The sequence below is a fragment of the Neofelis nebulosa genome, chromosome 14, assembly GCF_028018385.1.
Source record: "Neofelis nebulosa isolate mNeoNeb1 chromosome 14, mNeoNeb1.pri, whole genome shotgun sequence".
Taxonomy (NCBI): domain Eukaryota; kingdom Metazoa; phylum Chordata; class Mammalia; order Carnivora; family Felidae; genus Neofelis; species Neofelis nebulosa.
In genome coordinates, this window is record NC_080795.1 from 29,627,962 (window position 1) to 29,648,652 (window position 20,691).

The 20,691-nt window shown below is 41.4% G+C and overlaps 1 protein-coding gene and 1 long non-coding RNA gene across 2 annotated transcripts in view; one reads left to right on the forward strand and one right to left on the reverse strand.

Annotated features, from left to right (window-relative positions):
* PAG1 (phosphoprotein membrane anchor with glycosphingolipid microdomains 1) overlaps nucleotides 1–20,691 on the reverse strand; it is a 140,906-nt gene that overhangs the window by 50,966 nt on the left and 69,249 nt on the right. The window contains exon 2 of the mRNA XM_058699931.1: nucleotides 6,560–6,649. The gene's annotated coding sequence lies outside the window, so the exon portion shown is untranslated. The remainder of the gene's footprint in view (nucleotides 1–6,559; nucleotides 6,650–20,691) is intronic.
* On the forward strand, nucleotides 17,482–19,249 carry LOC131495126 (uncharacterized). The gene is made up of 2 exons (XR_009253784.1): nucleotides 17,482–17,569; nucleotides 18,837–19,249. It is a non-coding gene; the product is annotated as an uncharacterized LOC131495126 (long non-coding RNA).

The window sequence follows — 20,691 nt, forward strand, 5'->3', positions numbered from 1 at the left end:
GGACAAACATAATCGACCTATGATAATTTTTGTGTTTACTGTTAAAACAATGAGACAAGATAAAAAGGTTGAGGCTGCTGTTTGTAAGCGTTTCTCTGCAACAAACATATTTTGTCTGATCTGACCATGTTGTTAGCTTGCCAACAGGAGCTTGAGGACATATATATTAACGGTATGGATGATACTTAATTCTAATAAATGAAAAGCCAGATTATATGATTGTCACTACTACTTTTTCTTTTTTTAACATTGAATTTTATACCATATTCCTTTTTTGCGCCGGGGTGGGGGGTGGAGAGAGAAAGAGAGGGAGATCAGGGGAAGGGCAGAGGGGGAGAGAGGGGGAAAAAAGAAGAGAGAGAGGGAGACAGAATCTCAGTCAGCCTCCTCACCCAGCACAGGGCTTGATCTCACAACTGTGAGATCATGACCTAAGCCAAAATCAAGAGTTGGGTGCGCAACCAAATGAGCCAACCAGGCAGCCCTACCACACATATTCTAGTAAACTAATATAAAACTTAGCAAATATATTAAGATATTTAAGATTCACAAAAAGTATGATATAACAAATGCTCATATAACCACTACCCAATTTAAAACATAAAACATTATCAATACTATGATAAGTATATAAGAATTTTGACCAGATGTTTGAAGCTTATAATATAACATTGATACTTCTTATGCCTATTGTCTCACTAATCAGCTATCTGGTGTGTGTATATATATACACACATACATACATATATATGTGTATATATATACATATATACATACATATATACATATATACATAGACATATATAAATAAACAATACATGACTGTATTAATTAAAACTGCATTGGAAACTTGCAGCATTTGAGTGAGCATATTTGTTCATCTGACTGTCATCAGTGGCTTTCTATGCTCTTAGAGGTCCTCCAACAGTTTTGTTTTCTTTAAAAATATTTACATAATCACGCTATTTACTAATACTTTAAAAAGAGTCCTTGGACTTGAACCTTTACCACCCTAACAGTGTAAAATCCCTGGGACACCTTTGAATCCCAAAGATCTTCTGAAGAGGCTGTAGGGAAACCCTGATCCAGGCTACGACAAAGGGTAAGAAGTTGGACATGAGTGGGGGACAAGGGGATGAGCGTCCTCAAAACTGAATGGAAGTAATGACAGCGTACAAGGGAGGCCACACAAATGGGCTCTGCTGTATACACCGTGCACCCCAGCACAGCAATCCAGACCTTGGCCTCCCACCACACAGCTCTCCAGGTTCTAGAGAATACTCCAGAGTCCAGAGAAATGAGACCCAGACACCTTCACATATAGCAAAGCAGAGCTGGTCTACAATGTGTAATGATTTAATAAATGAGGACGATGTATCCACAGCTACCTATGAAGCACATTTATAGACGGCCCAAATCTCTTTGGGACCAGCCTGTCACAGAGCCAAAATTTCTATCTAAAAGAGTAAAAGGCCACAAAATATAAACATCATGAGAAAAATTTGGTCTCAGAACTAGGAATAGTTGTTTCTTCAGGAAAAAATGTGTTTTTAGCTTAGGACCCTATTAATCACAAGGCTATGATTCTAGTTTTCTCTTCAGACTGTTCATCAGAAAGCATTGAACAAAAACTTGGTTCTTTCATATTAACCATGAAAGATTTCACAGAATTCATTCTGCATACTAACCTCCCTCCTTCCTCTGTGTTTCCTACATTATATTCCCTGTGCCTCATTTTACCTTCACCTGTTTTTAATCCACTCTGTCTTAATGTGTTATATATTGTGCCTTATTCTTACAAACCCTTCTGGAGCAAGCTAGGATATAAACAAACAGTTGCCAGCTTTTCATAAAGATGAAAAGAGCTTAGAGATAATCCAGTTCTATCCTCCATATTTTACGGATGAGAAATCTGAAGTTCTAAGGTTGCAATGATTATTGGTTTAAAGACGAGCTGGAATTTAGGGATCCCAAATGTAGCTGACTGATCTTTCCTCAATACCTGATTACCTTCTATGACACATCTGTTGTCTCTCCTTTTCTTTTCTTTTTTCTTTTCTCCTTTTCTTAAGGCAGCACTGCCCAAGGGGTGCTGGTAGACATTTCTCCCCATCGGTGGGAATAAAAAATTTAGGAAATTCTGCATTCTACATCTTGCTCTGGAGAGTCCCAAGAAAATTCTGAGAAACCTGCAGTAAGTACATCGATTTAATTTCGTTTAACCCACGTCTCTCAAACATCTGATCGTAAATAAAACGTTTTTTCTTTTCTCTTTCAGGAGCAGCAGTAGGGAGCTGAACCTATTAACATCTCTCTTTGGGAAGTGCTGGGTTAAGTAAGACAAGACCGACCTCCCAAAGCCAGCTGTCTAAATCCTCACGACGGGTGAGAGGAGAGTGGTCAAACATCCAACTGACTGACATATCAGCTTGAATAGCGGCGTCTCTCAATGTTGGCAAGTCCAACACTGCTGGCCTCACGGCTGGAGCACATCCCACCCAGTGAAAGAGGTGCGGAGGCAGAGGGACAGTGGCCGCCCTTGGCTTCCTCCTACTGTTGCTGGGGGGCCCTATGCAGGCGTGCTGCGGAGTCCAGCTCACCCTGACAGCCGTGGGATGTAGTGGCTGGAATCCCAGGTTTACCACACAGCATTAACCTGTACCCACTCTGAATTCTAGAAGGACAGAAATCAAAAATGCTTCTCCTGGGGCGCCTGGGTGGCTCAGTCGGTTGAGCGTCCGACTTCGGCTCAGGTCATGATCTCGCGGTTCGTGGGTTCGAGCCCCATATCAGGCTCCATGCTGACAGCTCGGAGCGTGGAGCCTACTTCTGATTCTGTGTTTCCCTCTCTCTCTCCTCCTCCCCTCCTTGCACTCTGTCTCTCTCTCTCTCTCTCTCTCTCTCAAAAATAAAAATAAACATAAAAAAACATTTTTTTAAAATGCTTCTTCCACCAATGTAAATAAAGGCTAAGAGACAAGGGGTGCACAGTTTGAAAACCAACAATGTAACACATCATGTGCACTTCCATGGGGGTGGCATGTGTGTTTACAGATCCCCAAGGGACATGGCTTCGAAGCAAGCTCTGTCGTTGGTACATGTACAGGAGGTACCTGTGATTGGGCGCATGGAGCCCTAACACACTCTGGCACAGACAGCCCCAGTACACATGCCATCTTCCCTTACCACCTGCGGAATCATGGATAAGTCACCCACACTCTGTGCGCTTCAGTTTCGTCTTCAGTAAAACGGGAATAATATTAATGGTAGCAGTAGTGGGAGAGTCAAGTGGATTAAATGAATTAGTATCTGCAAAGTGCTTAGACCACTGCCTGTCTCATAGTAAGAGCAGTTTAAGTGTTTGTTAAATAAAATAGTTAAGCATTACTAAGCATTTACTCCAATTTCCCTCTATTGGTATGGGTTTCCTTTTGCAACAGACAAAGATGAGCTGTCACTGGTGAAACAAGACCCTTGCAACTCCTCGTTTTAAGACAGGGATAGTCCTTGTCTCCTAGTTACAAGCCTATGAATGAAGCCAGACCAGGCGATTCTGCCTCTAGAGGTGCACACACTGACTTAGCTGCCTGGGAGCTCCCAGTGCTTTCCGGCAGGCCGTGGCCGCATGCTCTGGAGAGCCAGTTGTCACTGGCGCATGCTAATGATCAGGCCTCCAGTGCAGCGGTTACCGGGGATTCCAGCAGAATAGGAACAAGAAGGCAGGATGGGAGCCGGGGCCACCAGGGCACAGAAGCGCTAGCAATTCCTGCAAACTGTCTTCTGAGGCCCGCGGGTCGTCTGCCCCAAGCAGCGTCTCCAAGGAGCCGTTGCGGGGACAGGAGGGACTGGCTGCACCTCGGCCTTACCTCCCTGAGTAGCCCTTCACTGGGTTGTTAAAAATAATAAAATAAAAACGACTTTAAGAACGGACAATATAAATGTACCCATATACTGAAGCAATGAACGGAAACAGTCCTGGTTAATTGTTCTTGGTTCCTTTGGTATTTACTTGAAAATATCATCATATAAATATATTTTGCATATTTTTAAAAGGTTATACAAACACATCTTTGAAAAGATTGCCAAACACACTTTAAAAGACTGAGAAATTTAAAAATTAAGCAGATAATGTACCTGAATGTGTCATAAGTAGCAGAGTAAAAGATCTGCTTTCGGTATTTAAGGCCGACCCTTATATAGGTTACATAAAAAGCCGAGAAGGGTTTGCAATAATCTAATGACTGAGTGTATTGCGACATTATCACAACTATAATTTTAGAAATGTCATAATTTACGTGATATAGTCCTTATAAAAACATGCAGAGAGTTCTTACAAATATAAGCCAAGACTGGGGAATATGATAAATCTCTCTTGGAGCATAAGGACGAGGGGCCCTTGAACTTGGCTGGGAATGGCCCCAGCACACCTGCTCTTGGAGCTCTCCTGGTCTGGCTCATGTGCTCTGTCTGGGAACATAGGAGCCTGCAGCCTGACATCTTTTTCTGCTCTAGTAAGAAACACACAAGCACACATATGAGGTCCCTGGACACCAGGGGCTGTTGGGGACCATCGCACCACACAGTTCCTGTGCTGGGGCGGGGAGGGGGCAAGTGGGGTGAACATAGAACCTTAAGAAGAAGAAACACTGGGCCTCAGTTTTGCTTTGCTTTCTGCCGTTTCAGTTTCCAAGGCAGGGTTTGCACACTGCTTTGCACTTTCACTTCTACAGTTGTTAACTTTAAAGTTCTGAACATTTGGGGCATGGCACCCTCTCACAGAGTCCCTAGCAGTGTACTTCTTGCCTCAAAGCGTATCTTTTAATGGGTCTTTTTTCTCTTACCTTAGGCAGCCCACACCTGCTTCTGTGAAATCATCAGATGATGCACACAGGTTATTTTTCATTTACACTGACATGAATACAAATGCACAGGGAACAATCTCAAAGCAGGTCTGGTGTGTTCATAAACTTTCATGATTGCAATTCTTGTTACTACAGTATTTTAGATAGACACACTGCTATCTTGAGCCTTTTTAATGTAATACATGCATAATGTAAGGTAAGGAAAACTATCACTTAAAGGAAACTATTTCCCCAAATTGTGACTTGCATCTACAATGAGAAACTACTGAAATAAATATATTATATTATATTATATTATATTATATTATATTATATTATATTATATTATATTATATATATTTTTTTTACAAAACCTCTAAGCTAATCTGTTGCTCAGAATTTTGAGATTCTCCACTGTTCTGCTATTTTCCCATTCTGTATGCACAGCACAGATTCCTGCCAAGCCTATTACAGTGAACAAACAATGTCTTCTCTGTCAGAACAGACAATGAATAGTATCAAAAAATTCTCCTCTAACGTACAGCCTCCATTTCCCCCACTCAGCCCCTTCAGAAAAGAACCACCAGGATGAGGACTGATGAGGAAAACATTACTTGCTCCTTGCCATCTGAAACTGCATTCTCACAAGCTAAGGACTAAGTAACGTCAGCCATTTATTAACTGCTAAACAGAGAAAGCTGACAAGTTTATTTTCTTTTAAATTGGATCGTATATTTTTGCATTTCTGTGGGTTGTGTACATGGGTATCTTTATCAGGAAGGAAGGAGGTGTTTTATCAGATGTAATTTCAGGGCTTCGCAAAAACAGCTTTTGGCTAAAGACTGAGCAGCAACAGGGGAACTTCATAGAAATGACACAGCGATTTGTGTTAAAATATTGGCAGCCAATTCATGAATGCTAAAGCTGACGGTGAATTCAGCTGCTTCTGTTAAGCCTTTATTCCCGCTAAGCTCATGATTCATAAAGAAAGCGCCTGGAGTTACTCCTCTGAAATGTACAGTATGATGCTGACAGACTCCTTTTGGGGGTCTCTCTCTCTTCTTCTTCTCTCTCTCTCTCTTTCTCTCATTTTCATTTTCTCTCTCATACGTGTACCCCTCCCCCTCCCAAAAGAGGTATTAAAGATAGGATTTTCCCAACCAAGAACTTCATGAAGTATTTGTCACCAACCAACCACAGGCTCACTTAGTAGGTAAAAGGAGAGCATGGATTTTCTTTAAAATCCTCCACACATTTGTAAGTCTTCGTTGGTGTAAAATATTATGATTCCGCTCCCTTTCCCTTTGTGACACGGGCACAGCATAAATGGTCTGGTAACCTCTAAGAAGAAGGATGCCACACGTTCCCCATAAAGGACAAAATGCTATTGTAATAACCAAACTACACCGCCTATCGCTTTCATGAACACCAGAGAGAGATTAACACGAAGCAAAAAGTACAGCTTCCCCTTTCCTCCCTTCCTTCCCCCCACATTTGGAGCACAACTCCATGAGCTCCCGGTTCAGCCGCCATTCTCCCGGGAACACGGTTAGGAGACACTGCAGGGTGTCCCCACGGTCCTGCTTTCTTCTCTCCCTCCCTCTCGCCATGGCACTCTGAGTCTGTGTTAGTCTAAACAATCCAGCCTTTGTGCAGGACCCCCGCAATCTGCAAATCCTAATGATGGGCCCCCTTCTTGTTACAATGGGAATGTTTACCTTGGAGAAATGTTTGTCCAAATAAGTAGCCAATGTCCTGGCAATGTACTGCCTCTGAAATGTGCTGAGAGGCCTCTCTTCCTCCCCGATCTATAACCAAAGAGAAAGAAAGTTAGGGGGAAAAGGCAGATAGACATAGACTTTGAAAGACACCTGTCCAGTTTGCTGTACAAATGCTTGCAAATTTACGCCAAATGCTAAGTTTTTTCATTCCTTCCTGAGGAAAGCTAGCTGCGAGGTCGAGGAAAAAGTACAAACAGCAGTAAGTAAATAAAAAATGTTTTCTAATACTCAATGGCGAATCAAACACACATCAACTTATTGGTTCTTTCCATATTTCCCCTAATATTGTGATAAATAAATCTATGTGTTATTGTGGTTAATATTAAAATTCAGTTCCTGAATTTGGGATAAAAAGTGATTTATTTGAAGAGTATGTTTTTAAATAAAGTAAGCCACGATTTAATTATGAGAATGTCATATTAAAAGGAGCATTATGGGGGCGCCTGGGTGGCTCAGTCGGTTGAGAGTCCGACTTCAACTCAGGTCGCGATCTCACAGTTCATGAGTTCGAGCCCCGTGTCAGGATCTGTGCTGACAGCTCGGAGCCTGGAGCCTGCTTTGGATTCTATGTCTCCCTCTCTCTCTGCCTCTTCCCCTGTTCATGCTCTCGCTCGCTCTCTTTCTCTCTCTCTCTCTCTCTCTCAAAAATAAATAAAATAAACGTTAAAAAAATTTAAAAGGAGCATGATGGGTACGGTGTGAACTGGGTGGCCTGAATGACACGCAGAGCTCCTAATCCCAAATTGCTCCTTCGCCCATTCCACTGTGGGCGTGAGGGAGCTGTGCACAAACAGAGGGATGACAGGCAGGGATGCTTTCCCTCCATTTCCCTCCTGTTTCATGAGCACCCTTCATCCCATCCCACCCGTGGCTTTGCTCTAGTTTCGGTGCCCAGCCTTTCCTCCATCCCCCTTTCCTCTCCAGATCTCTTCCCGTCCCCTAACAAATATCCCCCGAACCGAACCTCTGTTTGATGGAAGACACCGCAGTAAGTGCAGGGGGGGGTGGGGGGGGGAAGGCATGGAATGAATGAATGACCTCATACCCTAAGGGAGATATCCTAGCTGTTAACTAAGATTCAGAGCTTCTCAATGGTTTTAACAGAGATTCAATTCCTGATTTATAATATAAAAAGCTGAGTAGAACATGAGCCTTCCAGATCTGCATGTAGTGATGTTCTATTATGAGGACCACATATGATCATCTTAAACTGTATGTTGCTTTCTCCCATAGCAGAGTCAGCAGATTATTTATATTATCTCAAGGTACATCTATTGTTTGCCTGACAGTTACTAAGTGAGAAGTGGCTGCCTTTTGTTTGCTGCTGCATTCAGCTATTATTATTTTCTTTTTTTTAGTAAGTCTAAAAAGACCAGAATAGGACACACAATCATGGGCTGTCTTCTTTCAACTCGATTCCAGGTCTTTCCACTGTCAATCATGCAAATTAAGAGAGGTCTGGGCGGTTTCACTGGGTGAGGGCTTGACAGACAAGAGCCTTTCCCAAACCACCTTTCACTCTTTCATTAGATTTTAAAACAAACCTCCTCCTGAAACCCTGCCATGCAGATATCTCTGGATGCGGATTCCAACTGTAAACACCTCCACTTCCGCATGTCATCATGGTTGGTCCCAGAGAACTCTCTGGGATTTGTTAAAAATAGAAGCAAGATTTGATTATCTAAATCAAATTGCTGCAGCAAAATAAATAAATAAAATGAGAAGAATATTCTTCTTAAAATGCCAAATCTTATTAATATGTATTAGAAATAATATTTTTGCATATGCTTTCTCTATTGCTAGACGGGAGTAAAGAGTCTAATTTGAAAATTGAGCACACAACTTGACAGTTATTTTAATAGCCTAAAAGTGGTGCATAATTTTGCACTTTCAGAATATGCATCTTGTGACTCAAAAATATTTCAAAGAAGCAAGGTAATCAGGACACGGTGGTACTGGAATAGGACAGACATACAGTTCAGTAGAAGAGAATTTACCATCCAGAAATAAACCCATATATCTATGGCCAATTAATGTTTGACCAGGGTGCCAAAATTGTTCAAATGGGGAAAAATACTCTTTTCAACAAAAATATCTGGGACAACTGGATAGCCATGTGCAAAACACCGAAGGTGCACCCTCAACTCGGAGCATATGAAAGTTAACTCAGAATGAATCAAATCTACATTTAAAAGCTAAAACAACAAAACTCTTACAAGAAAGCAGAGGGATAAATATCTTCATGAGCTAAGATTTGGCAGTGGAGTTCTATATATGACACAAAAAGCGAAAGCAACAAAAAATAGGTACATTATCAAAATTAAATACATTCATGCTTTAAAGGACACTGTTAAGAAAATGAGCTGGGAGGGGCACCTGGGTGGCTCAGTTGGTTAAGTGTCCAACTTTGGCTTGTGTCATGATCTTGCAGTCTGTGGGTTTGAGCCCTGCATCAGGCTCTGTGCTGACAGCTCAGAGCCTGGAGCCTGCTTCGGATTCTGTATCTCCCTCTCTCTCTCCTCCCGTCCCCCTCTGTCTTCCTCTCTCAAAAATAAATAAACATTAAAAAAAATTAAAAACAAAGTGAAGACAACCCCCCAAATGGGAAAAAATATGAGAAAATCATATCTGATAAAGGACTTTTGTCTAGAATATATAAAGGGGTGCCTGGGGTGGCTCGGTTGTGCGTCCGACTTTGGCTCAGGTCATGATCTCGTGGTTTGTGAGTTCGAGCTCCGCGTTGGGCTCTGTGCTGATAGCTTGGAGCCTGGAGCCTGTTTCAGATTCTGTGCCTCCCTCTCTCTCTGCCCCTCCCCGGCTTGTGCTCTGTTTCTCTCTGTCTCTCAAAAATGAATAAATGTAAAAAACATTTTTTTAGAATATATAAAGAACTTTTATAACTCAATAATAAAAAGACAACCCAACCAAAAATAGGCAAAAGATCTGAACAGACATTTCTCTGAAAATACATACAATGGCCAATGAGCACGTGAAAAGATGCTCAGCATTATTAGTTAGCAAGGAAATCGAAACAAAAACCACAATGAGATGAGACAGCGCTTCATCTCTAGTAGAATGGTGTTAATCAAAAAGTCTACATGGTAACAAGTGCTGGTGAGGATGTGGAGAAATCAGAACCCTCCGTACTGTGCTGATGGGAATGTAACATGGTACAGCCATTTAAAACACAGCCTGGTTGTTCTTCCAAAAGTTAAACATAGGAGTTACCATGCGATCCAGTAATTCCACTCCTAGGAATATCCCAAGAGAAATGAAAACATATGTTCACACAAAAACTTGTATACGGATGTTCACAGTAGCAGCATGCATAATAGCCCCAAAGTGGAAATAATACAAATAGCCATCAACTGGTGAATAAACAAAGAAAATGGGTGTACCGATATAAAAGAATATTATGTGGCCAAAAAAAGTGGAATGAAGCACCGACATGTTACAATATGGATGAATCTTGAAAACATGGTAAGTGGAAAAAGTCACACAAAAAGCCCAATATTACATGACTCCGTTTACATGAAATGTCCAAAATGGTCAAATATATAGATAGAAAGTAGATTAGTGGTTGCTTAGGGCTGCAGGAGATGGGGATGATAGCTAAGGGGTTCAGAGTTTCTTTGTGAGGTAATGAAAACGATCTAAAATCGTGTGGTGGTTGTGCAGCTCTGTAAATGTACTGAACACCATTAAATTGTACACTCTAAATGGGTGAATTGTGCAGTGTGTGAATCATATCTCAATAAGGCTGCTACCAAAAATAAACTCCAAGAAATGTGAACATTAAAACATCAGTCATTTTCCAGGTCAATTTGAAAGAAATATGGCAAACCCAAGTGTAAATCTAGCTGGAATCCATAGGTTACTGCACGAAGCAGGATCACTGGGGTCCACGGCCAACTATCATATTCTGAGACAACCTGAACATAATTCTGCGTGGATCAAGTGTCCCTTTTAGATTACCTTTCGTGTTCATGACTATCTGGAAGTGTGCACAGCAGTTAGTCACTGCACACGATGACAGATCCAATCAAATAGAAATCATATGCTTTCCATGTTGATTTCTTTTTCCGCTGAATGGAGTTTTAGGACTTCTGAAATGAGGGATCTACTCAAACATGACCACCTGCCACTGCATATGCTATGTAAGTGGAATGCCTAACTCAGCAATGTTTCTTCTATACCTATTGCACTGACAGAAGTTTTCATTAGGGCTGTGAGCAGGTTCTTAACATGGATGATGACATTCATAAGGCGGCTCAAACAAGTGAATTCTGATAATTCATGATGCATTTTGTCTGCTAACCTGAAGGCTTGTTCTAGCTAAAGTCACTCAGAAAAACTGACATAGAGTTCAATTTCTGGGCCACTGGGACCCTGCGCGTTGGGATATGCACCTGACAGATGGCTTGGCCCAACCCACAGCTGAGTTGAGGCATTGCTGAGAAGAGGTACAGGAAGAGGAATGTTCTTATTGTTTTGTTTTTTGTTTTTGTTTGTTAAAGTTACGCCCTTACAGTCCCTTCTAGGGAAAGAGTGATGACGCTGATAGCATATTCCCCTGCTATCTGGTAAATACAGGGACTTGGTAGCAGTGACTTGAGCAACCCAATTCCAAATTCACATCTGACTTTTAAAAACTATACTTGGAGGCAGGTAATCCGCTCACTGTGGGACTAGAATCATGAAGCTCAATTAGGATTTTTAAATTTAAAAGAAATTTAAAGATGATCTACAAATCAACCCCACTTGATACTTGGACACTTTTTACAATGTCTGTGACATTGTAGGTTATAAATACAATATCGAAAGGACTTGGTCAAACATAACAGTTAAACGTACTGAGCACAGAATGAATAACAGTGCCTAACATATAATAACTACTCTTTGAGTTGTGGTAGGGTCCCCTCCCTAAGAAAAAAACAAAACAAAACACAAACCTCAAGGCAACCTGGCCATACGCATACGTGACAACATCCCTCACGACCTTGTAACATGAGACCACTTAATCAGACTACATGTTTGTGTGTTACCATATATGGGAGACAAAGAAGTAGAAAACATATAGAAAGAAAAAAAATTATGCCATGTGGCGTTCAGGGCTCAGTTCTTCAGGTACGAACCCAACTGAGCGGTGCCAGTACCAATAAAGTTGCTTTTTGGAAAGAAGTCTCGATGTCACCACTCTCTGTGTGAGAATCCTGCTACAGAGTGAATTAATTTAAAAAATTCAGAGTAGATTTGAAGATATTGCTATAATAAAGCTGCTCTCTCTCGCAGTCCCTGTGGACAAGGAAAGGAAGGAGTGGGATTGGGGATCACTCATGATTGGCGTGTGACCGCAGCAACCTATCACGCATGCAAACGCCACCCAAGTAAACACCATTTCTATCCACGTTGCAATGGAAACAAACTAATAAACAAAACTTAGATCTGCTAATTGAGCCTATGCCAGAATTCCTTCCCTAATGAAGGGTCCCCAGAAGGCATTCATTTCTGTCTCTGGGAAATGCTGTTAGATTTGGGCTGGGGTAAGGAAGGTTCTTTTTCACCCAGCGACTTAGTAGCCTCAACCTAGTTGGAGTCCTGGTTCTAACTTCTAGGGCCATACAGACCAAGTCCAATAATTTCCCTACATGGCAACCTTTCAATGCTCAAAGACACATATTTAAAGAAGTTCCTCTTCTCCTGCCCTTGAGCCTCCCTTTCTCCATTTTAGAGAATATAGTTCTGAGTACCAGCTACCCTAACTCAAAAGAGCACACAGGCTGTAAGAAGAAGGGAGCTAGGCCCTGGCCAGGCCTGCTCACAAGAACAGAGCAGGCTGAGAGCTTATTCCAGCTGTAAAGCCCAACTCAGGAGAGTGGCCAAGCACAATGTCCAATGGACAAGGTAGCCTTGATCTCCTTTAGGAAACAGTCCTTATGTGGGTTTTGGTAATGGTGCTAGGGGGATGCTTGGGGACCAGATATCATAAGGAGACAAAGCTGTCAACAGGGAGCACAGGCTGGTGAGCCCAGAACAGTGCCATTATCACCCTGGGGTCTAGTCACACCTGCAGAATCTGGCCACTGGGCACTGATTCAGGGTAAGAGCCACAATTCTTGAGAAGACCTCCTGGCAACATGAAGACAGACCATGGTACCCAACATAGACGGTCAGTCCCACACATTTAGATACATAGGAAGAGAAAGAGCTGAAACTTGCAAGGTCAAGGAGTGAGTATCATGGGAATCTGGAAGTCATTCCTGAGACACCAGATCCTACACCTGGGTGGCAATACAGGCCACTTGGAACGCAACACTGGTCATCTCAGCGGTCAGCACTGGGGCAACACGACTGTCAGCATGGGAGTTTGAAATTCAACAAACAATTTAGCTAGTATGGAGCAAAACTGTATTGTGGGAAAGGCATGGAAAAAACATGACTAGAGATGTGTTGCACTGCCCTGGGGGCTAGGTTTCAACATCTTTCGTACTTCCTGTTTCAGTGAGAACAAGCTCAGACTCGGGGAGGGCAAGATGATGCATGCAAGAGGAACAAGGAGAAGAAACAGGGGAGGCAGGAGGAGACATGCTGGGGGCCAACACTTTCATTTTTGAGTTGTTCTCTTCCAAGTGACCAACCTCAAAGGCAGTCTCTAAAAGAAGTAGCACTTTGTCACTGAAGAGTACAATAGGCTTATTCGTGTCAGTGCAGACACTATACTCTTATTTAGGAAAACCTGTGATCACAGGAGCTTTTTGCACCAGCTACACTGTACTATTGGTATATATGGATCTTATACTTGACTTAAACAAAATCTAAATTTCTTTCATATATGAGGATTCTAAGCCATACCTCTCCTACTGTCCTTCTGCAATTTCACTGGTGGTGGTGGTGGTGGTGAGGTGCTTACATCATCCGTGTGCCATTCCTGCCTCTTAGATCTGGATCACTGAGGTAAAGGTCAAGATGTCCTCGAATTCGGTTTCTCTACTTTGTTATTACATTAGCCATCTCTCCTAACTTTGGGCCAAGCATTGGTACAGTTTCACCCAAGTGAGGCTGAATGTTGACTAGGACAGGATTTGGTTCAAATACCAGAAAACTTTCTCTAAGGAGAGAGCAATTTATTAATCAGTTCCCTCTGGATATACACACCAAACTGGTTATTAATCTAGCTAATTATACATACCCCTATTTGTCCAAATGATAAATGTTAGCAGTTTGATATACTTTGGGTACAGAAAACCACAAATATATCTATAAATTAATGCATATTTCTTATTAATCCATCTGAATTTTTTTAAAAAAAATTTTTAAATGTTTTATTTTATTTTTGAGAGACAGAGAGAGACAGCATGAGTGGGGGAGGAGCAGACACACACACACACACACACACACACACACACACACACACACACACACAGAATCTGAAGCAGGCTCCAGGCTCTGAGCTGTCAGCACACAGCCCGACGCGGGGCTCAAACCCACAAACTGTGGGATCATGAACCCAAGTTCAGATGTCTAACCGACTGAGCCACCCAGGTGCCTCAATCCATCTGAATTCTATGATAAATTAGTAAATCCTCAATAGAGATCAATCTCAAAGCACAGACACTTGCTTCCATGAAAATGTCAATATCCAGTCCTTCACAATAATCATGCAAGAAAATAATACCGAATATGCTCAATGGTTAGAGCAATTAAAAGGGTAGCTAAAGCCAATGTATATGGGTTATGATGTCCTGAACAATACTGGAAAACCATAATTTACCATGGAAGCTTCTTCCTCACTCATCCCAGGATTCTCGATTCCCTCACTGCACTTCTCCCCTTGCTAAGCTCCCTTGCGTTTTCCAGCAATTTTTTTCTTGCCAGCTCTCCCAGCTGTGTCTCCGGTCTCTTCCACCCCCCAGCTGCTTTAGCTTACACTTCCAGCTTTCCCGGGATTTTCTGTGTTAACAGTTCTGGTTTTCATGCCATCTGATGTCTCCTGCCTCATTTCTCACACGTTCTAACAGCTGAAATCCTTCATGGATGTGAAGCAACAGTCCATTAAGAAAAGAGTGTTTTCAGGGAGTTAATTTTCTTTACTGAGAACAGAAAAATGGGAGAGGCAAGAAAGGAAAGTTCAGAGGTGCCAAAGAGAGGCTACTATGAAGATAAGATGAAAGCAAAAAAAGAAAAAAAAATCAAAAAATTTTTAGGCCTCAGAAAGATGTACATATGACACTGGGATAATAATTCCTTCTGAAAATCCTCTTAAATGGTGTGGTTTAATAAAAATAATCCTGTTCCCGGGGCGCCTGGGTGGCGCAGTCGGTTGGGCGTCCGACTTCAGCCAGGTCACGATCTCGCTGTCCGTGAGTTCGAGCCCCGCGTCGGGCTCTGGGCTGACAGCTCAGAGCCTGGAGCCTGTTTAAGATTCTGTGTCTCCCTCTCTCTCTGACCCTCCCCCGTTCATGCTCTGTCTCTCTCTGTCCCAAAAATAAATAAAAAACGTTGAAAAAAAAAATTAAAAAAAAAAAAAAAAAAAAATAATCCTGTTCCCAAGAAGCACATATTTTTCTTGAATTCTGGGGAACTGATGATAAAAATCCTTAAACACGTATCCTCATACTATCTACAATATACAGAACCCAGGTAAGCACACATACAGTTATAATACACACACCGAGTTATTAACAAATGACATTGTATTAGCAAAAACCTTCTTTTCATAAGAACATTACCTGGAAAGAGGTCTAAAATGACACTATTTCCCATAAGCCTTATCTGTAAGCATGCATCCTAAGCCAGGCTTGGATTTGAATTCCTTGCCGTTTCAATATTAACAGAGAAAAAAACAAAATGACCAAAGTGCTCAACAGGAAAAAAAAAAATTCTTTCTTCCTGGCAAAAAATCGAATAGTTTACAATATGCAAATTTAATGTATTTAAAGAAAGGTGCATGCTTCTCAGACATCTGAACATAAAGCAAGGTAGCACAAACACTAACAATAAAAAGATTAGCTTTGGGAACTTAAATGCTGCTTTGGTGAGCAGAAAATACATAAATTGACTCCTCTACTTACTAGTTAGTGAATTGGTAGTAAAATAAATAAAGACATCCTCCTTTAGGCACTGTAAATAAGCATGGAATAATAAACAGGGCAATTAAAGAAGTCAGCCATTCATTCATTCATTCATTCATTCATTCATTCTTATTCACCTTTCAGCGTTATTTTCCTGCTAAAAACAAAAAGTAAACACTACTCCAGTCCCTTCCACTCTGTTTTATCTGAGAATCTGCCTTTTGCACTGGAACTTAAGCTGCCATTCATAGAGCCTAGAGCTTTGGCTTGTCTTTGCCTCATGATGGGTACCTGACTGCGTACCCGCTTGGCACACTTCACTGTCTATCACAGAGCCTCAGATCGGCCTTCAGACATTTCCTGGTGAGGGGTAATTTCTGTTCTATCTAGTCTTGGGATCATCCAAGAGATAGTGGAGTTGGAGGATCACTGATCACCAAGCCTTCCCAGACGTTGTTTGAAGGGGTGGGTACATACGGGGTGAGGGAAGAGGGCATAGGCAAGGAAGACTTCCCCTTCCCCAGGAAGCCGAGGAAGGTGTGGGATCAAACACTAACTTGAGCTTTGCCCAGGAATGCTTTTGAGAAACCCCAAAATTCACAGAAATCCACTTCCTGTTAGAAGTCCTGGCTGCAGAGTAAGTTCAGGATAGAAAGAGCCATTCCGCCTATTATTAAGGTTCTGCAGAACTGGCTGTATTATTTATGCTGGCCTGAGGTGATGGCTCTGCCTGTGGAGTCAAGAAGGGGGATACATCTAAGCTCTGGTTGTCCTCCTGGCAGCTTTCCACATTATTAAAGATTGCTGTCTGTAAAGTGTCTTACAGGACACTTTTAAAGGAACGCATTTTAAAGGAATGCATAAGGGTGTGTGGTGGGGGCAGGTGGGTTAGCATTTTGCAGATGGATCCTATAGGACCCAGTAATTCACAGTGCCCCCTTCTTTCTGTATATGATATATATATATATATATATATATATATATATATATATATATATATATATATATATGTATGTATATTACAGACTATAAGTCTATATCCACCTCTCTCTGTATACATGTACATAAATAGAATATATATTTTCTATATATGCAGAGGGAGTATACACACTCAGACACATTTGACTTCACTCTGAGACTTTCAACACTGCCTATAGATAGCACGCCAGAACTGCATCACTGGTATACTCATGTGGCCATTCTCTTACAAACTGAGGTAGGTTTTATGAGATGCTATCGTATGTATGACATTTCAATCTTTTCTCTGATGGAAAACAACTACTAAATGACCAAAGTTGACCTTTCGAGAAATTCTGAGACACTTAGTGAGATGTAATGCTCAGTATCCCAGAGAAAGTCAAGGAGATTCATTTGAATGGAAATAATGTGTGACCTAATCATGTATGCTTAAGCACACTAGCAAGAGCCTTGCGACTGTCAATGCTCTATTATGATTTGTGAACATGGTGCGTTTAGAAGAACTGAAGGCATCATGATGGTCTCTGATCTACTAAGCTGCATCTTCTCTGCGGGGTGGCTATACTTGGAATACTGGACTTTGCATGTGTAATCATGACCATGTGCTGCCTTTTTAGCCTGTTATGGGTTGAAATGTCGTTCCCAAGGGTCAGCCCCCAGAAGGGCTGAAGTCCTAATCCCCAATACCTCAGTATGTAACCTCATCTGGAAATGTGATCATTACAGATGTAATTAGTTGAAGTCATAATGGAGAAGGGTGGACCCCTGATCTAATGTGGTCAGTGTCCTCATAAAAGGGGGAGACTTGGATACAGAGAAATGTATACAGGGAGAATGCTCTGTGAAGACAGGAGGTTCGCAGCCACAGTCCAGGGACGTACCAGCAGCTTAAAAAGAGGTGTGGAACAGACAGAACCTTTTCCTGCGCCTTCAGAAGGAGAATGCCCTGCTGACACTGTGATCTTATATTTATAGCCTCCAGAACTGTGAGATAATCCACCCAGTCTGTGGTACTTTATTATGGCAACCCTAGGAAACCAATACAGAGCCAGGGCATGGAAAAAATGGTCAAGTTCTCTAATATGGAGTCCTGACTTAAATGCACAGAGGTGAGGGTGAGCAAGGCAGTGGTCATTACTCTGCATTTCTCATATCAAGAAGGTTTACACATCAGCCCAGCTGCTATACCAGAACTATTTCTTAATTATATAAATTCAAGTGAACATTGAAGTAACAGGGATGTTCACGTAACTCGTGATACAATCTCAAAGAGGGAATCTGTATTTTTAAATGCTGTTTTCAGAAATAGATGAAGGGAACAGTCACCGAAACAATATGAAGTAGAATTAAAGAGAAAACTTCCAATATTTTTTTTAATTGTGAGGAACATTTTGAAGGGGCTCCTTAAGAATCTGGACTGATCAAAACTCCTAAGGTATTTTTGACTTCATTGGGACGTATTATATTTAGACTGATATGACAGATCATTTACTTTTTCTTTGACTCCTGCCCTTGCTTAATTTATGCTTTTCTTTGTCGTTGAAAAGTCCCTCAAAATTCATGCTTAAAAGCCTGCTCTGGTTCCCCGTCCAGTGTTCTACTGTGTAGCACCTGTGCCTATTTCAGAATTGGATTAATATAATTTTAGAGTTAAAAGCAAACCCACAATATTTCGGCCCAACTAATTTTGGCAATAAGAAAACCAATGCCCAGCTGTGATGACACAGCTCTTTAGGGTCTGAGCCATGAACAGAACCCAGGTCCCTTTTCGTTCATTACCTTTCTGTAGTGGTGCCCTCATCATGTCTTATGTGTCGAACACATGTCTACCTGTGTTGTGTTCTCCCTAATCAGCTGATTTGGCTTCAGGGACGGTGTCTCTTTTTGTTTGTCTAGAAATCTCATCCAAAGACTCTGCTACACTGCCATATCCAGAACAGGCATACCAAAATGCCTGTTTAAATATGTATTATTTATGATCTAGCTAAGTTTCTGTAATAAGATACCAGCAATGGAGAGTTCATGACTGCCCTTTAGCATATTGTTATTTTAAGTCCCTTCAATTTACTTAATATCTAGAACATATGTCCACTAACCTGCCTTGTATAACTAATTGGCATTATGTACAACCCAGGTTTTATTTTCTTTATTGTTTTGATTTCCAGACCAATGGCATTTTAAGTGAGACGTGAAGTATGGGCTCTGCTACCGTGGCCCTTTGTCTGTCTGGTCAAAGAAGGAACATAAACCCATCTAACTGATCAAGTAGAAGGGAAAAGGAAGAGGGAAGAAAAAAATGAGAGAAAAAGAGAAGAAAAAAACCCCCCAGGCTTTCAAGACTGTGAACTCCTTGGAACAAAGACACAATCTCTATTATAGTTGATAAAAATCACCAGGAAACAAATGTTCCAGGAGGTTGTATCTTAGCATATAACACAGAGAGAGCTAAGAGCAATTTCCATATCAATCTGCCCAAATGGAAAAACTGGTGTCACCTACAAGCCTAGAAAGAAACAAATATGTCCCCTGAACCTAACTGTGAGAGCCAGAAGCAAGAAATACAGAAGCAGCTTCCTCATGGCAGAATTGCATTTTTTTTTTTTTTTTGGTCTGCCATCAACAGGTATTACCATGGTAACTATCCTGTAGTTAAGAAGTAGTAGAGGTAAGGAAATCTATACAAAACCACCATACAGGAAAAAATAAGAAAAATGTGCTGTCGCAAAACTAACCTCAGACCTAAAAGAATGAGCAACAAGAGACTTTCTTGGCCATTTGTCAGATCTTTATGTTGTTTGAAAGGGATGCTGCAGGGGGAGGGAGGGTCTCAGCCCAGGAGCATATTCCTTGGAGGAAGCAGGGAACTCTCAGCGGGGACCGTTGTGGCTCGTGATTTTATTTCAGGTGCTAATCTATACGCCCATTCCCATGTGCACCTTGTAGCCTTCTGAAGATGCTGTGGGGAAGGTTACAGCTGAGAAGTGTTGTGTCTGGAAACTGCTAAAAACTGAACATCTATCAGTGAATGACTTCCTTACTGTACTTCTAACTCCTGCAGGGAGTATATTTAGTGACATTTTCTCTGCTCTAGCCTTCAGATAGAGAAGCTGGGTTTGCATGCTATGAATTAGTGAAACAGTTGATAGTATTTCTTCATATGAACAAATATAACCAATACCTGTAAAGCTGGTGTCAGGAAATCCCTCAGAGCCTGGCTAAAGCAGAACCCCACAGCTACAATCGTTCCTTCACTGCTCATGGCTTCTGATAACACCCTCTCTATGCTTAGCATCATGAACGAGGAGACAACTATTTCTGAAATTAAATTCTACATTTTTATTTTGTAAGCTATTGTTGGTTCGCCCCCCTCAAAGGGCACAATCTACCCCCTTTTATGTCAAGATTTTTGTTGTTCAAATGACCACTCCACTCAATAAGTGACATGAATTAATATACTCTGCTAACTTCTATGATTCTTCCAAGTTAGGACAGCTGACAAAACAAGTTTTTGAAGGGTAATGTCTGAAAGGTTTAGCTTGAGAGACAAATCAGTGTGGTATTAAGGATATTCTGCTAAGCCAGGCAGACATCAGACTGTCGTACACAAGAGACAGCTGAGATGTGAGCAGATAAGGCTCTGAGACCTAACTACCTCTCTTGCCTGTTTGTGAGACTCGGTATCCCCTTTCATAAAGAGGTGTAAGCACTCCCTCCCTCAAAGGGTTGATATGAGGCTCACATAAAATAATGCGACGAAAGCGTTTTGTTCATAAACAGTAAATAAGAGCGGATGTTGGAAATACTATTGTCCCTTGTTTTTCAAGCTTTCTGCAGTGTTAATATTACTTATCACATTTTTGATGCTAAGTAGACCACAAAATTTTCACATAATGTTCTTGGAAGAAGATCTCTTTCCTTATCATTCTTAGGAGGTGCTTATCTGATTTGGATGTCCCAGTCTTCTATTCCTTTTCTTTTACCTTTGTTTTCAGTCTGGCAGATTTGTATCACAGGCACGGG